Here is a 19,312-nt window from a genome sequence, read left to right as displayed (position 1 = left end):
TTAATGAACTCACAAGTTATTAAATAAATGAGAAGCAAAATGCCATAGCTAAAAAGATAGCTCATTTTCACATTCAATTTTAATTTTGATGATTTAGAAAATGCTCATGCTTCTTGATGCACAGAGGTGATAGGTATTTAACAAGCTTTTAGAGAATAGGAAGCTAAAGATGTCATTTTAAAAGGAAAGACATAAATTGATTTTCAAAATGGCATTACAAAATAAAACTGAATTTTGGATTAATATGTATGCTTTATAAATTGATGGATTTTCCTCAAGATATTAAGAAAACAAAGAATGGTTGGAAATAAAATTAAGAAAATCCAAGTATGTATAAAAAATAAAAATAAAACTCTTAGAAAATTTCCCTTCCTTTTTATTACATTTTCTCACAGTTGTTGTTTGGAACAACTGTGAGAAATTTGGAATGTCCTATATTATAGTTTTACATGTTGCCTTTTTCACATAGAAAAATATTAAGTATTTTTTATACTATTAAAATTATACAAAATAAACAATGTAATAACTGCAATAATTCTGTTATATGCAGAAAACATAATTCATTTTGTTGTTAATCTCATAAACCTAAAAGACAGAGAGATTTTCTAAAAGAAAATGGTATTTGAGATTAGGCATTACAATGAGATAATGCATGCCATAATAAAACTATGTACATATTTAGGGAGGTAAGGGAAGATTAAATTTAGTAAAGGAAAAATGAGGAAGATAATCCAATTATTTTTAGGTAATTATCCTTGGCTACAAGGATCAAAAACAATGGTGGCACCAGTCTGTGATTGTATAGGTAGTTGCTGTGAATATGTCCTCACAGAAGTATTTTTGTGATATGATGTAGCCTTTGTGCAGGTTGTGATTTTTATAGAGTCTTCGGTGATAGTTCTTGTTATCAGGCATTTGTACACATACATGAGAGCCCTCCTTTCATGGTTTTCCCCAGCTCTATTTAGTATTTTAACACAAGTGACTCTATTATGTTTCTGACAACTTTCACAATCTTTTGTCATCTATTTGGGTTTGTTGCAATTTTTCACTATTTTAAAAAATGCTCTCTGGCAGTGTGCACTGGCTCAGGCTTATAATTCCAGCATTTTAGAGGCTGAAGCAGGAGGATTGCTTGAGACCCATAGTTTAAGATTAACTTGAGCAGCAGAACAAGAACTCTTCTCTACAAAAAATACAAAATTAGCCTGTTGTGTTGATGCTCACGTGTAGTCCTGGGTACTTGGAGGCTGAAGAAGGAGAGTTGCTCAGAGACCAAGTGTATTGAGGTTGCAGTAACAGAGACACTGTCAACACCCCCCTCCCAAATGCTCTCACATAAACATTTATTTTATCTAAATCTTTGAATGTAATTAATATGAAATTTCTCATGAATTCTCCCCAAGATTTTTACCGTTCTAATACTGTTAAAGGTTTTGTTTTAAAAAAATTTTATACTAAAACCAAAGACAAAACAAACAAACAAAAAAACTATAAGCTAATATTGTTGATGGACATAGAAAAAAATCTTCAACAAAATTCGAATGAACAACATACAACAATATATTAAAAACATTATTCACTGTATTCAAGTGGGATTCATCCTGGGAATGCAAGTATGATTTGCCATATCAAATCAATAAATGAATATGAAATATCATTAACAGAATCTAAGACAAAACTCATAGGATCATTTCAACAGATACCAAAAACAGTGGAGAAGAAGATTCAACATGCCTTTATGAAAAAAACTCTCAATAAACTGGGTATACAAGGGACATACTTCAAAATAATAAAGACCATTTATGACAAACCTGTAGTTAGCATTATACTGAAGAGGGAAATTCTGAAAGCCTTCTAAGATTTGGAACAAGACAAAGATGTCCATTTTCACTTTTCTTTAAAATAGTACTGGAATTTTTAGCTAGAGCAATTAAGCAAGAGGAAGAACTAAAGGGCTTCCAAATTGAAGAGGAAGAAGTCAAATTTTCCTTCTTCACAGATGATGATACTATGTTTAGATAAACCTGATGACTCCACCAAAATAATGTTAGAACAGATAAACAAATTCAGTAAAGTTTCAGGATACAAAATCAACCTATAAAAATATGCAGCATTTATACCCATCATAGAAAGCAAACTGAAAAAGAAATCAAGAAAGCAATCTCATTTATGGTAGTAACCCAAAATATAAAATACCTAGGAATAAATTTAAAGAAGTAAAAAAGTTCTACACAAAAATCTATAAAACTTTAGTGAAAAAAATTAAAGAGGACACAAATAAATGGATATGGCTCATGTTCATGGATTATAAGAATTAATATTGTTAAAATACCCCCCAAATCTACAGATTCAATGCAATCCCTATCAAAATACCAATACCAATGATATTCTTCTGAAAAATTAAAAAAAATCCTGAAATTTGTATAGAACCACAAACAGCACTGAACAGTATTGAATAGTTAAAGCAATACTGAGCAGGTGGAGCCTGTGGCTCAAAGGAGTAGAGTGCTGGCCCCATATACTGGAGGTGGTGGGTTCAAACCCAGCCCTGGCCAAAAAAAAAAAAAAAAAAGCAATACTGAGCAAAAGAACAAAGCTGAAGGAATCAAACTGCCATATTTCAAAATATACTACAAAGCCATGGTGAGCAAAATAGCCTGGTACTGATCTAAAGACAAAAACATAGAGAAATGGAACAGAATAGAGAATACAGAAATAAATTTATGCATTTATAGTCAACTCATTTTCAACTAACATGCCAAGATAATATATTGGGGAAAGAAGACTCTTTTCAATAAATGGTGCTGGGAAATCTGGATAACTATATGCAGAGGAATGAAGCTAGAATTCTAACCCGATCTCTCTCTCTCTCTCTGACCTCTTTAAATCAAAAGACTTAAATCTAAAACTTTGTATGCTAACCAAATTAACCCTAATTCCATATCACTAAAAATTATTCATTTAAATTAGTTATGAAAAAGAAACAAATGGAATGTAGAGGTATGCTATTCCAATGTCTGAAATTTTAAATTTGGACACTTGAGTGTAAAAGGTACTGTTTGAAGTTATTATGGACTAGGATATATTTTTCTGAGTCAAGTAGTATCAATATAGGACTATTATTAGTTTAAAACATTAATCCTGCAGGGGTAGAGCAAGATGGCAGATTAGAAACAGCTCCTTTCTAGTCACTTAGAGCGAGACAGGAGAGCAAGAACTCTAGCCATCTCTGGCTGGGGAACCTTTACACAGAGATATCACTCCAAGGGCACAGTGAAGCAGGGGAGCCAGCAAAGAGGTCTGGACCTGAGGAAAACTCCACAGAAGGTATATGCTTGCATATGGGGAGGGTGTGGAGGGCAAGCCTCATGGCCAGCCCTCACTTGGAGCACTGGGAACATGAAAGTGCTGTTCTGCAGTTATTTGATTTTGGACTAAATGCTCAACAGAGCTGCCTTGGAAGGCTTAAGCAAATGAGTGGACTCAAACAGCATCCAACAACTGGATTGAATACCGGGCAGGGTGGATCTCTCATTGACTTGGCTACTAACAGGTACAGCCATTGTGGGAAGGCTGTGCCAGAGGAATAGGCGCAGTGTCCTTAGTGCCCTGCTGACTCTGACCTTAGCCAGCCACATTCGGGAAATTTGAGTGGACACTACGCTTTTGAAAAGGCCACTTTGTTGGCAGAAAGCACTGTTTGATATGCCTATGAGGTGCAAACTTTAGGACCCCAATCCAATGGGTTCTTAATGCTGACAAAGCAAGCCCTGATTGAGGGCAAACATGTCAGGCAGACAGGACCAAATCTCTACTACTAGAAAGTGGCTTTCAGCCCTTGTTATATATACAACTTTCAGCCTGTGTTATCCACCTCTTAGCACAATAGCAACACCTGGTGTCTGGGCAATGTAGTGCAATATATAAATAGATGCATATATGTGGTTATACACACACACGCACACACATTTCTTTCATTTTTCTCCTTTTCACAACTTTTTTCTAAGTGTTTTTTTCTCTTTTTTGTTGTATTTTTTTTTTTTTTTTAGTTTGTGTGTATTTTTTCATTTTTACTTTCTTTAATAGCAAGGGCGCCTCAATTTTGTTACAGTTTTTCAGCCCCTTTTATTCTTTCTTCCTTTTTAACTTCTTTCCTTTTTTCACTCTTTTGGTAGAGATTTGTCTACTTTCTTATCTTTCCCACACAGAATTGTCATATAACAGCTAAGAGATTCCTTTTTTCTTTATCTTATATAATTGCATTTAAAATTTTCTTAGAATTTTTTATTTTTTTCCTTATCTTCTTTTCTGTAAGTGTTTCAGGGTCATGACATTAGTTTGGCTCAAGGAGGTCACATTAGTTTGGCTCAAGCTCATGGTCTAGGGTGTCTTTCTGGATTTTTCCTTGGGAAAGACAGTATTGGTATGTCCCCCAACAATATACTGCTGATTTTTTCCCCTCAATATTTGGCACAGGTGGGGTCTTGCTTTTGCCCAGACTGGCAAGGAATTCTCCACTTTGGGGACCTGTCTAGCTAGGCACCCCCAAGGCCTAGATTTGTGGGTGTGGCCATAGCACTCTGCTGATCATCACAATTTCTCCTGTTTCTCTCTTTTTTTCTTTCTATCCTTCTTCCCTCCTTCTCTTCAATTCTATCTTTCCTTCCCTCTTTCTTTTTAATCTTTTTTTTTCTTTCTCCCTCCTCACTCTTTACTTTTCTCTTCCTTTTGGCCTTATCTCAAAAGCTTACTTCAATACCTAAACTCAGAGACAAGGTAATTTAAAGCAAAGGATGTAGTGAGGAGGATAAAGTACAGTAATGAAGTGAAAAAGAAGAAGACACATATGAGGAGGAAACAACAGAAAAATTCTGGTTATATACACACATGAAAAACCAAAAGAAAGAAACCCCCCAAGAGACCATGAGGCAGCTACTGCAAATACCTATAAAGAATTAATTAAAATAACAGAAAGGGAATTTAAAATATAGACAGCAAAAGCAATAAAGGGAAATGACAAGAAAATGGAAAAAGAGAACCAAAACATAGATGAAAGATATGAGGAATAAAAAGGATATGGCAGAGCTTAAGGAATTGAAGTAATCAATCAAAGAACTTAAAGATGCAGTAGAAAGTTATCAGTAACATATTAGACCATGGAGAAGAAAGAATTTCAGAGCTAGAAGATAAAGCTCTAGAGCTAACCAAAGTAGTTAAAGAGGTAGAAAAGAAAAGAGAGAAAGCAGAACATTCACTCAGAGAATTTTGGGACTTCATAAAGCATTCAAACATACAAATTATAGTTATTCCTGAAGGGGAAGAAGAATGTCCCAAAGGAATGAAAGTCCTACTGGAGGATATCATAAATGAAAAATTTCCAAGTTTCTCTAAAGATTCCAAAACACTTCTTTTAGAGGGATATTGAACCCTAGGTCATCTCAACACAAATAGAGCATCTCCAAGACACATTGTAGTAAACCCATCCAAAGTAAAGACAAAACAAAAATTCTGCACCAGCCAAGAGTAAGTGCACCTGACCCACAGGGCAGATCCAGCAGGGTGACAGCAGAATTTTCAGCGAAAACTTTTCAAGTCAAAAGAGAATGGTCATCTACTTCTAACTTTCTTAAACAAAGCAATTTTCAGCTCAGAATTTATCCCACTAAACTAAACTTCAAAATAGAGAAATTAAATTTTTAAATGATATGATAACATTGAAGAAAATCACCACAATAAGAACAGCTCTACAGGAAATATTTACCCCTGTCCTCCACACCGACCATCACAATGAACCACCACCAAAGTAAATACCCAGAAACTGAAGGACAAAACCTGGCATCCACAATGACACAAAGGATAAAACTAATCAATGGTCTTTCACAAAATAAGCATAGAACTCCACTATACTTATCAAATCTCTCCATAAATGTTAATGGCTTGAATTACCCACGAAACATGTACAGCCTGGCTGATTGGATAATAAAAGCACAAGCCATCCATATGCTGCCTGCAGGAAAAACATCTGACCTTGAATGACAAATCAAGACTCCAGGGGAAAGGTGGGAAAACAGTATGTCAGGAAAATGGAAATCAGAAGAAAGTGGGGTTCAGACCTTATGTTCAGATACAAGCAAATTTAAAGCAACTAGTTAATAAAGACAAAGATTGTAACTTCATTCTGGTCAAGGGAACAATACAGCAAGAGGACATTTCAATTCTAAATATTTATGCAACCAACTTAAATGATCCCAGATTTATAAAACAGATTTTAATTGGTCTGAAAAATACGATATCCCACAACTCCATGATAACTAGAGACTTTAATACCCCTCTGGCAGAACTGGATATATTCTCTAAACAGAAATAAACAAAGATACAAGGGACTTAAATGTGACCCTAGAACAAATGGGATTAATAGACATATATAGAACTCACTATCCCAAAGCTAAGGAATATACATTCTCCTCATCAGTCCATGGAACATAATCCAAAATAGATCATATCCTAGCATACACATCAAACCTCAACAAAATTTAAATAATTGTAATTATATCTTGTATCTTCTCAGATCACAAGGCAATTGGGAGGAATCAACTCCAGCAAAAAGTTTCATCCCCTCGCAAAGTCATGGAAAGGAAACAACCTTATGTTGAATGACAGTTGTGTCAAGGAAGAGATAAAGAAGGAAACTGTTAAATTTCTCAAATACAACAACAATAAAGCTACAAACTATCAAAACCCATGGGATACTACAAAAGCAGCCCTAACAGGGAAATTTATCTAAGTAGAGGCTTTCATCTAAACAACAGAAAGAGAGTCCATCAACAACCTAATGAATCATCTTAAGAATGGAAAAGGAAGAATAATCTAATCTCATACCTAGCAGAAGAAAATAAATAGCAAAAATTAAATCAGAAATAAATGAAATTGAAAACAAAAAAATCATTCAGAAAATTAATGAAATGAAAAGTTGGTTCTCTGAAAAGATAAATAAAATCAATAAATCTTTGACCACATGAATTAGAAACAGAAAAGCAAAATCTCTAATAACCTCAGTTAGAAATGAAAAAAGGGAGATAACAAGTGATACCACAGAGATACAAGAGATTATCTGTGACTACTACAAGAAACTCCCTGCCCCAAAATTTGACAAAGTGAAGGAAATGGACCAAAACCTGGAATCCCACCGTGTCCCCAGACTTAACCAGGAATAAATAGATCTTTTGAATAGACCAATATTAAGCACTGAGATTAGAGAAGTAATAAAAAGTCTTCCAGGAAAAGAAAAAGTCCTGGTCCAGATGGCTTCACACTGGAATTCTATCACACCTTCAAAGAAGAGCTTGTACCAATACTACAGAAACTATTCCAAAACATTGAGAAGGAAGGAACTTTCCTCAACACAGTATATGAAGCAAGCATCACCCTGATAACAAAACCAGAAAAGGACCCAACCAAAAAAGGAGAACTACAGACCAATTGCCCTAGTGAATAGAAATGCAAAAATTCTGAAAAAAATCTTAGCCAACATATTACAGCTAAACATTAAAAACATTATACATCACAATCAAGTAGGTTTAATTCCAGGGATGCAAGGATGTTTAACATAGGCAAATTCAGAAATGTAATTCACCATATCAGTAGCAGCAAAATCAAAGACCATATTATCCTCTCTATAGATGCAGAACAAGCATTTGATAATATTTAGCATCCTTTCCTAATAAGAATACTAAAGAACATAAACATAGGTGGCACTTTTCTAAAACTGATTGAAGCCATTTATGACAAACCCATAGATAACATCTTATGGAATGGAGTAAAACTGAAAGCTTTTCCACTTAGATATGGAACCAGACAAGGGTGTCCTCTATCACCACTACTATTCAACATAGTGCTGGAAGTTCTAGCCAATGCTATCAGGGAAGAGAAGGATATAAAAAGCATCCAAATGGGACCACAGGAGGTCAAACCCTCACTCTCTGCCAATGATATGATCTTTTACCTAGAGAACCCTAGAGACTTAACCACAAAATTCTGGAAGTGATCAAGAAATACAGTAATGTCTCAGGGTATAAAATCAATGACCACAAATCAGTAGCCTTTGTTTATGGCAATAACAGCCAAATTGAGAAGCTTTAATTAAAGGCATAATTTCCTTCACAGTAACTTCAAAAATGAAATATCTAGGAATATACCTAACAAAAGAGATGAAGGATCTCTACAAAGAGAATAATGAAACCTTAAGAAAAGAAATAGCAGAAGACATTAACAAATGGAAGAAATGCCATGCTCTTGGCTGGGAAGAATCAACATTTTTATAATGTCTGTATTTCCCAAAGCAATGTACAGATTCAGTGCAATCTGCATTAACATTCCCAAAGCAATGTACAGATTCAGTGCAATCTGCATTAACATGTTAACATCATACTTTGAAGAACTGGAAATAGGTCTTTTTCTACCTCTTCTCTGCCCAGCCTCCCCCTTCTTTAAAAAAAAAAAAAAGAAAAAGAACTGGAAATAATAGTACTTTGTTTTGTGTGGAGGCAGAAAAAAACCCATATAGCCAAGGCAAATTTTAGTAATAAAAACAAAGCTGGAGGCATCACCTCCAGCTTCATGGTGTATTACAAGTGCACAGTGATCAAAACAGCATAATATTAACATAAAAACACAGACATAGACATATGGAACCAAATAGAAAAGAAAGAGATAAAGCAAGTCTCTTATAGCCACCCAATTTCCCCAGCATACCTTGGGAAAATATCCCTTTTTCAACAAATAGCGCTAGGAGAACTGGATAACCACATGTAAAAGACTGAACCTAGACCCACACATTTTACAACTTACAAAAATTAATTCCACATGGATTAAAATATTTAAATCTAAGACATGAAATGATCAAAATCCTAGAAAAAAATGTGGGAAAACTCTTGAGAATGTCAGCTTGAGGAAATATTTTATGAAGAAGACTTCAGTGACAATCGCAGCAACAACAAAAATAGACAAATGAGGGCGGCGCCTGTGGCTCAAGGAGTAGGGCGCTGGTCCCATATGCCTGAGGTGGCGGGTTCAAACCCAGCCCCGGCCCCCCCCCCAAAAAAAATAGACAAATGAAGCTAAAAAGCTTCTGTACAGCACAACAATTAAAGCAAATAGACAACCTTCACAATGAGAAAATATATTTGCATGTTAAGAACAGGACAAAGGCTGGATAACTAGCATCTATAGAGAACTCTAATCAGCAAAGAAAGAGCAAAGAATCCCATGTACCACTGGGCAAGCGATATGCACAGAACCTTCTTCCAAGAAGGCAGATAAATGGCCAACAAACATATGAAAAAATGCTTATTGTCCCTAATTATCAGAGAAATGCAAATCAAAATCACCCTGAGATATCACCTAACCCCAGTAAGATTAGCCCATATCACAAATTCCAAAAATTGCAGATGCTGGCATGCATGTGGAAAGAAGGAAACACTTTTACACTTAGTAGGATTCAAACTCATATAGCCTCTTCAGAAAGAAGTATGGAGAATCCCCAAAGAACTCAAATTAGGCCTCCCATTTCACCCTGCATGCTCCTACTAGGTATCTACCCAGAAGAAAATAAGTCATTTTATCATAAGGATATTTGCACTAGAATGTTTATTGCAGCTCAATTTACAATTGGCAAGATGTGGAAACAAGCTAAATTTAAAAACTATGGTATATGTATACCATGGAATGCTGTTTGGCCATAAGAAGAGGAGTTGAAACACATTCTTCTCAGTAAAGTATCACAAGAATGGAAAAGCAAACATCCAGTATGTACTTAATACTAATATTAAGCTAGTAGATAGTCTAGTTCACCTCCCATAGGAGTAAAACTCAGTTCAATTCAAGTTGTGGGCAGGAGGGGAATGAAGGAGGGAGAAAGGAGGAAGGGGTTTGGGGGTTATCCTATTTAATGGACACAATTAGGGGTCTACGGCACATCTTTTAGGTGTAGGACATAACTGTAAGAGGGACTCTACCTAACAAATTAAAATATTGTAAGCTGTTTTCATTGTAAGCTTTAATTTCAGGTTAACCTAAAATAAAAAAAAAATTGATCCTAGAAACAAATGCTAAAAATGTAGTCTTTGATTTTGACTTAGTTCAAATAATTTTCTTGTATCAGGTAATGACCTCAAATTTTTGAAATACTTATACTCCTTTTTACTTCTGTACTAACACATTGAAATCACTGTCTTTTGTAATAATATTATGTCTTTCATGCATATCTAGGAGCTAGCAAAAAAGAGCTAGCAATTACATGTTTGTATACGGTGTATTACTTTGGTATTTCTATCTGCTCAGTTATTTAAAGATGAATATACTTTTATATGACCCTATGTTGTTTACTTAAAGAGTAACTACATAATCATAAGCCTTGCATAATAATTTGTGATTGAATATTCACAAACACCTTTATAAACATTACCTTCTTGATCTTTACAACTTGATTTGAGGGCTTAATGTGGTAACTCTTAGCATTTCTGATTTATAAATGGAGAAAATGAAATAGGCAGACGAGATCATTTATTTGTAATAGATATTGACTGAGCTGGGAATGGAGCCAAAACTCTGGAGTCTTGTTCATTTTCTAGTTCTATAGCTTGGTTATGGAATCTAATGATTCATTATTTTAATTGAGTTACAATAACATGGCAAATTATTTGACACCTGACATTTTGTCAAGTGTAACCAAACATGCTGCAGTTCTGTAATCAATGAAGGTAGAAAAAATCTCTAATATACCTTAAATTGAGGTATTTCTGAATGTAAACTAAATCTATTAAAGTAAAACCCTAAGTGGTAATGTTCCTGTTATGTATATTTTACTTCATTTTAATAATTGAAACATCGGTGATCTTAGAATCCTTATATAAAGACTCTCAAATAGATATTTTTATTATATTGATTACTATGATCCATAGATACCACAAATCCATGTAGAATAATAGTTAGCTGTTTGTACCTGCATTTTATTTAACATGTAACTAATGCATTGTGTTTTTATATGTATAGTGTATTATATATATATTTGTGTGTGTGTATGTGATGGAAAGCTGTTAAATGAGGTTGATCAGAACATTCCAGGCCTAGTAGTATTTACCAGGCTGTAGCATGGGACAAGTGTTAGGTTTTGGCCAGTAGACCAGAAACTCTTTTGTGTCTGAAAGGCAGGATGATACTTGCAGGATGAAATAAAACAAAACTGATTCAAAATACAGGTTGTAATCAGTCTTTGGAGGAACAGACAATACTAATGATAAGCATTAAAATAGAAGAACCAGAGACAGTGTTCTCGATTTTATACAGTCTATGCCAATAACACAGATTATCAGGACAACTTATCTGAAAACAAAGACTAACTTCTCTCTGCTGTCATCTAACCTAATTGATGATTGGCAGACAGGCATTTACAGGTGCATTCCCATAGTTTTCAAGTCACTGGGCTAATGAGAGAGAGGCTATTATTATATTAGTAGATTCTAGGCCAAATATTATATTAAAAACTTAAGATTTGTGTCAGATTTCTTCTCACAGGAATAAAATCAATCATATAAAACCAGTAGAAACAGAATTAACGTATATAGACAAAGATTATAGCAATCGCAGGGGCTGGCAAGTCCATCTGTAGAGTTGGCCCACAGGCTGAAAACTCTGGCAGGAACTCATGCAGCAGCCTTGAGATAGAACTTCTTCCTCAGGGAAACCTCAGTTTTACTTCTAGTGTCTTTTAATTGATCGTATCAGGTCCACTCTAATCACTGGTGATAATCACTTTTTCCTAAAGTTAACTGATTTCAAATCTCATCCACATCTACAAAATGCCTTCACAGCAACAGCTAGTTCAGTGTTTAACTGAATAAATGGATACTTCAGCCCACTCAAGTTGGCGTGTAAAGTTAACCATCACAACTTTCTAAAATCAGAATTTGTAGATCAAAGAATGGATTCATAAAATTCAGGATATAGATGTTTTTAATATATTTATTGTGGTGTGTTTATTGAAGATGTGTGGGACAGAACTGAGCATATACTTTTGTTGAGGAATGAACATACATATTGAGTGCAGAGCCTTGGATGGGATTTTATACAGGAGCATTTAATCCGGGGACCCACAGAAATGGTAGTAATCTCTGAGCACTAGTTAGAGACCAGAAGAGATGGCTCTGAGAAGATGTCTCAACAGCATTCTGATGAATAAATTATTACTACTACCCAGTGATATATCTATGTCATTTTTATAATATTTTGTTTGTATGTTTGTAGTTGAGTTATTTCTTCAGTAATTTTTGCATATATTTGTAGGACAGTATATTTGTCCAGTGGCACTAACTCTAATCTCTGCAGAATTAAACCCATGGAAAAGTGTAAAGTGGAAGAAATTTGCATCCTGGCTGCCTACCTTTGCCCTACTCCTTTAGTCCCCCACTTAGGCAGGCTCCTATTATGTTGATCTGGGTCCCAAGATTTTCAGGTTGGTTTCCTAGAAACAAGGCTTGATATAGAATGTTTTACGCATCTACAGTAGGAATGCTCTTAGGCAAGAGTGAAGGAAGTAGCATAAGGTAGGAGAAAAAGAATGTTGTTTGGAAGTGTATGGTCTGATCTCACAATGACGTCGGGGGGGAAATGTGCCACAGACATAGTCCATTTGGAGCCAGGAGGAACATCTGATTCTGTCTTTGGTGAAATTCTACTCCAGGGGGCTGGATGGAGGTAGAGTGTTGCCACCTAGTCAAATGGTCATTGGTTTGGCTGACTGAAATTGTCTAGATAAGAAAGCAGCTGTTAGTTGTTATCAGCCAACACTCACAAAAGCTGTAGAACAGGTGTGCTGTACCTTAATGAGCATCTGGGCAAGGCACGGACAGTAGCTCTAGCACACAATCAGTCCTCTCCCTACAGACTCAGATCCACTTGCTGACCACAGTAAGTTCTCTACATCCAGGCACAGCTTCTCCAGGCTTCTGATTCATCAAAATTTCCAAGGTAACTTTTAAGAGAAGCATTAAACTATACTTCCACTGCTTAATTTGATCTCAAGATTATAATTAATACTTACTTATCACAATCTTTCACCAGATTCTTCTTCCCTTTGGACAGAAGTTGTGTGAGTCTATTTGTCTTGCTTGGCTGGCTGACCAGGATCCATATCTGTAGGTGGTTATATCTAGTTACTATGCCCCTGTCAAGCCTCAATAACTGTGTTTGTAATTTTATAGCTATAACTGTGCAATTGTTTCAAGAGCCACCGAATTGATTGCTAAATGTATTTCTCCCTGACCATTATGTAGCAGCAGCCCTAACTCCACAAGAAGATCAGTATCAATTTCCGCTTCCAGGATGAGAACTCATAATTGCTCTAAATGCATGATGAGCACAAAGTGACCACTATGTGGTTCAGTGTTTTCGTTTTACTACCAAGTGACTGTTTGCTCTCCTTGTAGAATAGTGACATATTGGGGACTTAGCATTGATCTCTGCTCCTGACAGGTTGGACATACAACAGGTGCTACAGATGACCCCAGAGAGAGAACCTGATGCCGGTGGGCCCATACATAACCTCACTTTCTGTCAGCATGGCTATTCTGTTCACAACCCAAGTGGCAAAGCTCTGAGGGGAATAAAGAGGCTAAATATTTACTTCCCTTTGTACAGTGGCTTCTCTCTGGTGTGCACTACTGTGCTATACCAAGACATTTAATCTTTTGCAGCTACTTCTTATCCAGACTTGCTTAACTTGATCTTGCAGCATTGTTCTTACAGGCTTCTAACCAACATAGATTTAAAGAAAAAAATATATATGCTTGAAAAACATATACTATTTAAACTCACTCATGAAGAAAAAGATAATAACCTAAATAGTACTATATATGTTAAATCAATTAATGTTTTAGTTAAAAAAATCTTCCCTCAAAGTTAAGGCTAAGATGGCTTCGCTTATGAATTAGATCAAGTGTTCAAGAAAAATAATAATACTAATTTTACAAAAATTTTTCCAGGAAATTGAAGACAGAGAAATACTTTACAACTCATTTTATGAAGTATTTCCCTGAGGCCAAAACCAGACAAAAATATTACAAGAAAAGAACATTTCAAACCAATGAGTATTGGGGCAGGGAAGTCAAGAACATAGATTTAAATACTCTAAACAAATTTTATCAAATTTAATCCAACTATGTATAAAATAAAGTTTATGTAAAAGCGTGATTTATCATAGGAATGCAAGGTTGCTTTAACATTAAAAATTAATCAATGTAATTCACTATATTTAGAAACTAAACAGAAAACAACAGAAGCTCAATAGATACAGACAATACATTTGACAAAATTTAACATTAATTGCTGAGAAAAACTCCCAGAAAGCTAGGTGTAGAAGAGAAATTCCTCAACATCATAAGGGACACTTACAAAAATTCTGTAATGAACATCACACTTAATAGTGAAAGACTGAATGCTTACCTCTGTGATCAGGAAGAGAGGAAAAAAGATACATTCTTTGATTAAATATCCTACTTAAGGGAATAGGCAGTACAATCAGTGCATGAAGGTCATAAAACAATTGCAATCAGTGTAACTGGCTTATTGTACCCTCAATGAATCCCCAACAATAAAAAAAAAAAAAAGAAAAAAGAGAATAAAAATGGAAAAAAAAATAATCTAACAAAATTCTTTATTTGCAGATGATATTGTTGTCTATGTGGAAATGTAACGCATCTATAAAATGCCACTAGCATTAACAAATAAGTTTAGTGAAATTACACAATGCAAGATCAATACATAAATGTAATGTTAAATGTATATAATAAACTAACAATAAAAATTGGCACTTAAAATTTATAACACAACACTATTTGTAAAAGCATCAAATATATAAAATTCTTGGAAACAAATGACAAGAGATTTGAACTACCTGTTGACCGAAAACTATAAAACATTGTTGAAAGAAATTAAAGAAAGCCTAAATAATTGGATAAATATATCATATTCATAGATTGGAAAGTTCATCTTATGTTAATTGTCTCCATTTGATCCACAGAGTCAACACACTCCCTATAAAAATACAAGCAGCATTTTCTGGAGAAAGAAATTGATAAACTGACCCTAAAACTCATATAGAAACACAAAGAACCTAAAATTGCCAAAACCAAATTTAAAATAAAAAATATAGAGGTTTCACACTGATTGTACAACCTATATTTATCTTTGAATTTTTTTTTCTCCAAAACTCATGAATTGGAAATCGGATCCCCAATACGACAGTGTTGGACAGTGGTGCCTTTTGGGAAGTGTTTACGTCATGAAGGCTCTGCCCTAGTTAATGGATTACAGCCACTGTAAAGGGGCTTGTTTTTCTGCTGTGTAATGATATGACATTTCTTCTCTCTGGAAGATGCAGCAGTGTGGCCCCAGTTTGGAACCAGAGACCAAACCTGTCTTGATCTTGGAGTCCTCAGCCTCGAGAATTATGAGAAAAAGTTTATATTCTATAAAAATAACCTCTCCTACCCCAAACCTGCCTAGTCTCTGGTATTCTGTTATAGTAGTACAAAACAAACCAAAGCATACAGGGGTCCTCAAACTGCGACCCGCGGGCCACATGAGGCGGTGTGATTGTATTTGTTCCCGTTTTGTTTTTTTACTTCAAAATAAGATATGTGCAGTGTGCATAGGAATTTGTTCATAGGTTTGTTTTTTTTTTAAACTATAATCTGGCCCTCCAACGGTCTGAGGGACAGTGAACTGGCCCTCTGTTTAAAAAGTTTGAGGATGCCTGTCGGGAGTCTATAAAGCTGCCGTATCAAACAGTGAGAAATGTGTGTAACGACAGACAAACAGATCAAGGAACTGACCAGGAAGCCCAGAGATAGCCCACACGCTCATGGTCAAGTGATATTTAGCAAAAGTAATTCTGTGGAAAACGACAAAGCTTTTCAACAAATAATACCAGAATAGCTAGATATTAATATGCAAGAAATTGAATGTCATCTACACATTTCATTATCTATAAACTTAAGATTAACATAGAACTAAATATAACACATAATGACATAAAACTTCTATATGAAAGCCAAATGGAAATGTTTGTGACCTTGGGTTTGACAAATATTTCCTAGATACAGTATTAAAAGTACAATCCAGGGCAGCGCCTGTGGCGCAAGGTCCCATATGCTGGAGGTGGGGGGTTTAAACCTAGCCCCGGCCAAAAAAAATAAAACCACACACACCCAAAAAATGTACAATCCATACAAAAAAAAATAATTTTTAAATTGAACTTAACCAAAGTTAACAATTTTTGATCTTTCAAAGACTCTGTTAATAGAATAAAAAGCTACAAGTAGGATAAACTCTTTGTAGATTACGTATCAGATAAAAGACTTATATCCAGAATATATAAAAAGAACTCTCAAAATACAATAATAAAAGGGCCTATTGTTTAATTTCCATTTTCCAGGCAACTACAATTCTTAAATTTTAGGTGTAGTATCAATTAACAATCTAGTCAAATCAAGAATATTATGCTAAAAACCCCATGAACAAAGCTCTCTCCAGCTATCTTCTAGCTTGTAAATGCTACTAGAGTATCTTCAAGGACTTCTGGCCAAGCCAAAATTGACTGGAACTTAGTTTCTTAATCTTTTGTCATTATTATCCATCTATAGAAACTTTTTATAGAAATTTTCTATTTGTATTCCTGACAATTTTATGCCACAGATATACTGTTTATATGTTTATGTACCATATGTATATTTGTGATTAATACATTAAAAAGAGTAAGTTTTTTGTTCTTCGAGAACTGATATTTTCCTTCCCCAGTTGAGAACACATGGCCTTGGACATCTCTGAGGATACTGAATTTCAGACATGCTGTGAAACATTTCCTTCACAGTCCATCTTCTGATTTGCATCAGTTTCTTTTTGCTTCATGTTACTCATGAATCATTTAAAAATGTCTGCAGTTTTTAACAGAATTGTCTGAACCTATGACTGTTCCAGTGATTATCAGTATGTGCACCACCAGTGAAGAACTGGAATTAGTATTATAAAATAAGTTAACTGTGACCCTATCTCCATTTGATACTCTCTTAGTTTTCCATCATCAAAAGTGTTTTGAACCTCTTTCTGTGTATTGATGTCAGTGTATGTGTAACATTTTAGAACATTCATTGGCTTTTCAACAGGCCAAATTTCATAAATGTTCTATCCATTGCTGGCTTCAAATCAATCCTCCAGAGTATGTTCTGTCCTGAAAATTATTATCTCTGTAAGTTTAGTTTTTATTTAATTGTAGTAGTATAAATTAAGACCATCTGACTGTGTCAAAGGGGATAAAGTAATGTCTGACACACTATGTGCCTGTTGTGGAAGCAGACTTCCAGGGAAGGGATGAGACAGTGCCGACTCTTCATCTGTCCAGTCCTGATGCTCGCGTCTCACTCTCGACCCACAGAATGCAGAAGACACAGCATTATGGGCTTCTAAGGCTAGTTCTTAAGTAGCCTTGCAACTTTTACCTGAAATGCTTGCTCTATGGAAGGCGAGTTAATGTATAAAGTCTGACTACCACGCTGAGAGAGCCTGAGTTATCTATGTTGTAGGTGTCTTGTGGAAAGAGACTCCCAGGTAGTTCCAATCTATTCTATTAATCTCAGCTAAAGTGTCAGACCTGGAACTAAAATAGTTAACACAGAATGCATCCAGGTTGAGTTTTCAAAAGACACCAGCCTGAGCCACCAACTGATTATAACTACCTAAGAGACTCCACATAAGAACTTCCCATCTGAGCCTACAGAACCATTAGAGATGATAATAAATTGTTGTCTAGGTCATTGTATTTTGGGATGGTTTGTTGTGCAGACATAAATACATGGCACACTGGGGGAGAGTCTACATCCCCACTTAGCATCAGTGATGGGCATGATGTTATCCTGGCTTCGAGGCCCCTCATAAATCACTTCATTTTGTACAGTGGCCTTCCTGAAGTACACTATCCATTTAGGTTAGCAGCTCTTTTTCATCACAATAATGAGCCTTTAGAAAAGATATTTTTGCTGGACCCGTCATTGGTGACCACTCTCCAATATTTAAATAGCGTACCTGGTCAGTGGGAGTGAATGCTGCTTTGGGCACCATGTATATTGTCACTATAACGCATTTCCGGCATGAGAACGATTTGGGTATATAATAAATATTCAGATTATTGGGTGTTTCATGAAACTGTCCAGCAGGCATAATCTATGATATATGACTGTGTTATTTCTTTTTCTCACTCATCTCAAAGCTATCTTGGTTCTATTTCTACTCTCCCTAAAGTCACTCAGTCTACATTTATGTTTGATAGAGTCAAAATAGAAGAGCAAGCTCAGGTGCTCTAGATGGGCAGCAGCGAACAGCTTCTCATCTTTCTCAGGCTGCTTCTCGAGCAGTGTACTGCCATCTTGATTAACTGATACACCGTGGACAGATTCTAACCTGCTTGGCAGCCCGTGCTTTGTGCAGTTCAAAGGGAATTTCTCTCTCTGCTTGTCTGAGAAAGAACCAAGTTGTAAATACAGTCTGTACATAAGCCAAATGGTAGCTACAGTTGGCAATTCCACTTGGATATTGGTCAGTTGAGTCACCAGGGGGCACTGCATTACATCTTTTTCCAGATTGTCTAGGTGGAGTCTAGGCAGAGCTTGTAAATAAGAATGAATTTAATTTTTCTTCTTTGGAGAAAATAGATCAGGTGATTTCTCCCAGCATTGGCCATTCATCAAATATAATCTGACAGAAATAGCTGAGAGTATTATTCTCTTGCTCTGAGATGCTCTTGTGGGAATAATATGTATTATTATATCCTTTCTCAGAGTTTTGATCCATCTGTGTCTCCTTTCGGCTCGTCATCATCTTTATGGCTTTCCTTTATTGCCCATTTTAACCTATACCCTTCCTCCTTGGTGTGAGAATTTGATAAGCAGTAACACTTACCCCCAAGTCAGGCTTAACAGCTGTGTCAAGGCCTCTCCGTGGCACAGTTGAACAAAAGGAGTTGTTTAATTCTTCTTTGAAGATGACAAAGTCCTTCTCAAGAACTCTAGTGGTCCAAATTGTGATTCTTCCTCGGAGATTTAGTATAATTTCTGATGCTATGTTTTTTTCCTCATCAAATATATTCTAATACCTTAGAGCTTTCTGGGTGTGTTGCCTAAAGATAGGCAATTGCTACCTAGATTTGCTGCAGAGACCTTCATTCTGCTCTAAGCTCCACTGAAAGCCAGAAATTCTCTTTTAT

Source organism: Nycticebus coucang, chromosome 5 (assembly GCF_027406575.1).
Source record: "Nycticebus coucang isolate mNycCou1 chromosome 5, mNycCou1.pri, whole genome shotgun sequence".
Classification (NCBI taxonomy): Eukaryota; Metazoa; Chordata; class Mammalia; order Primates; family Lorisidae; genus Nycticebus; species Nycticebus coucang.
This window is presented reverse-complemented; position numbering follows the sequence as displayed.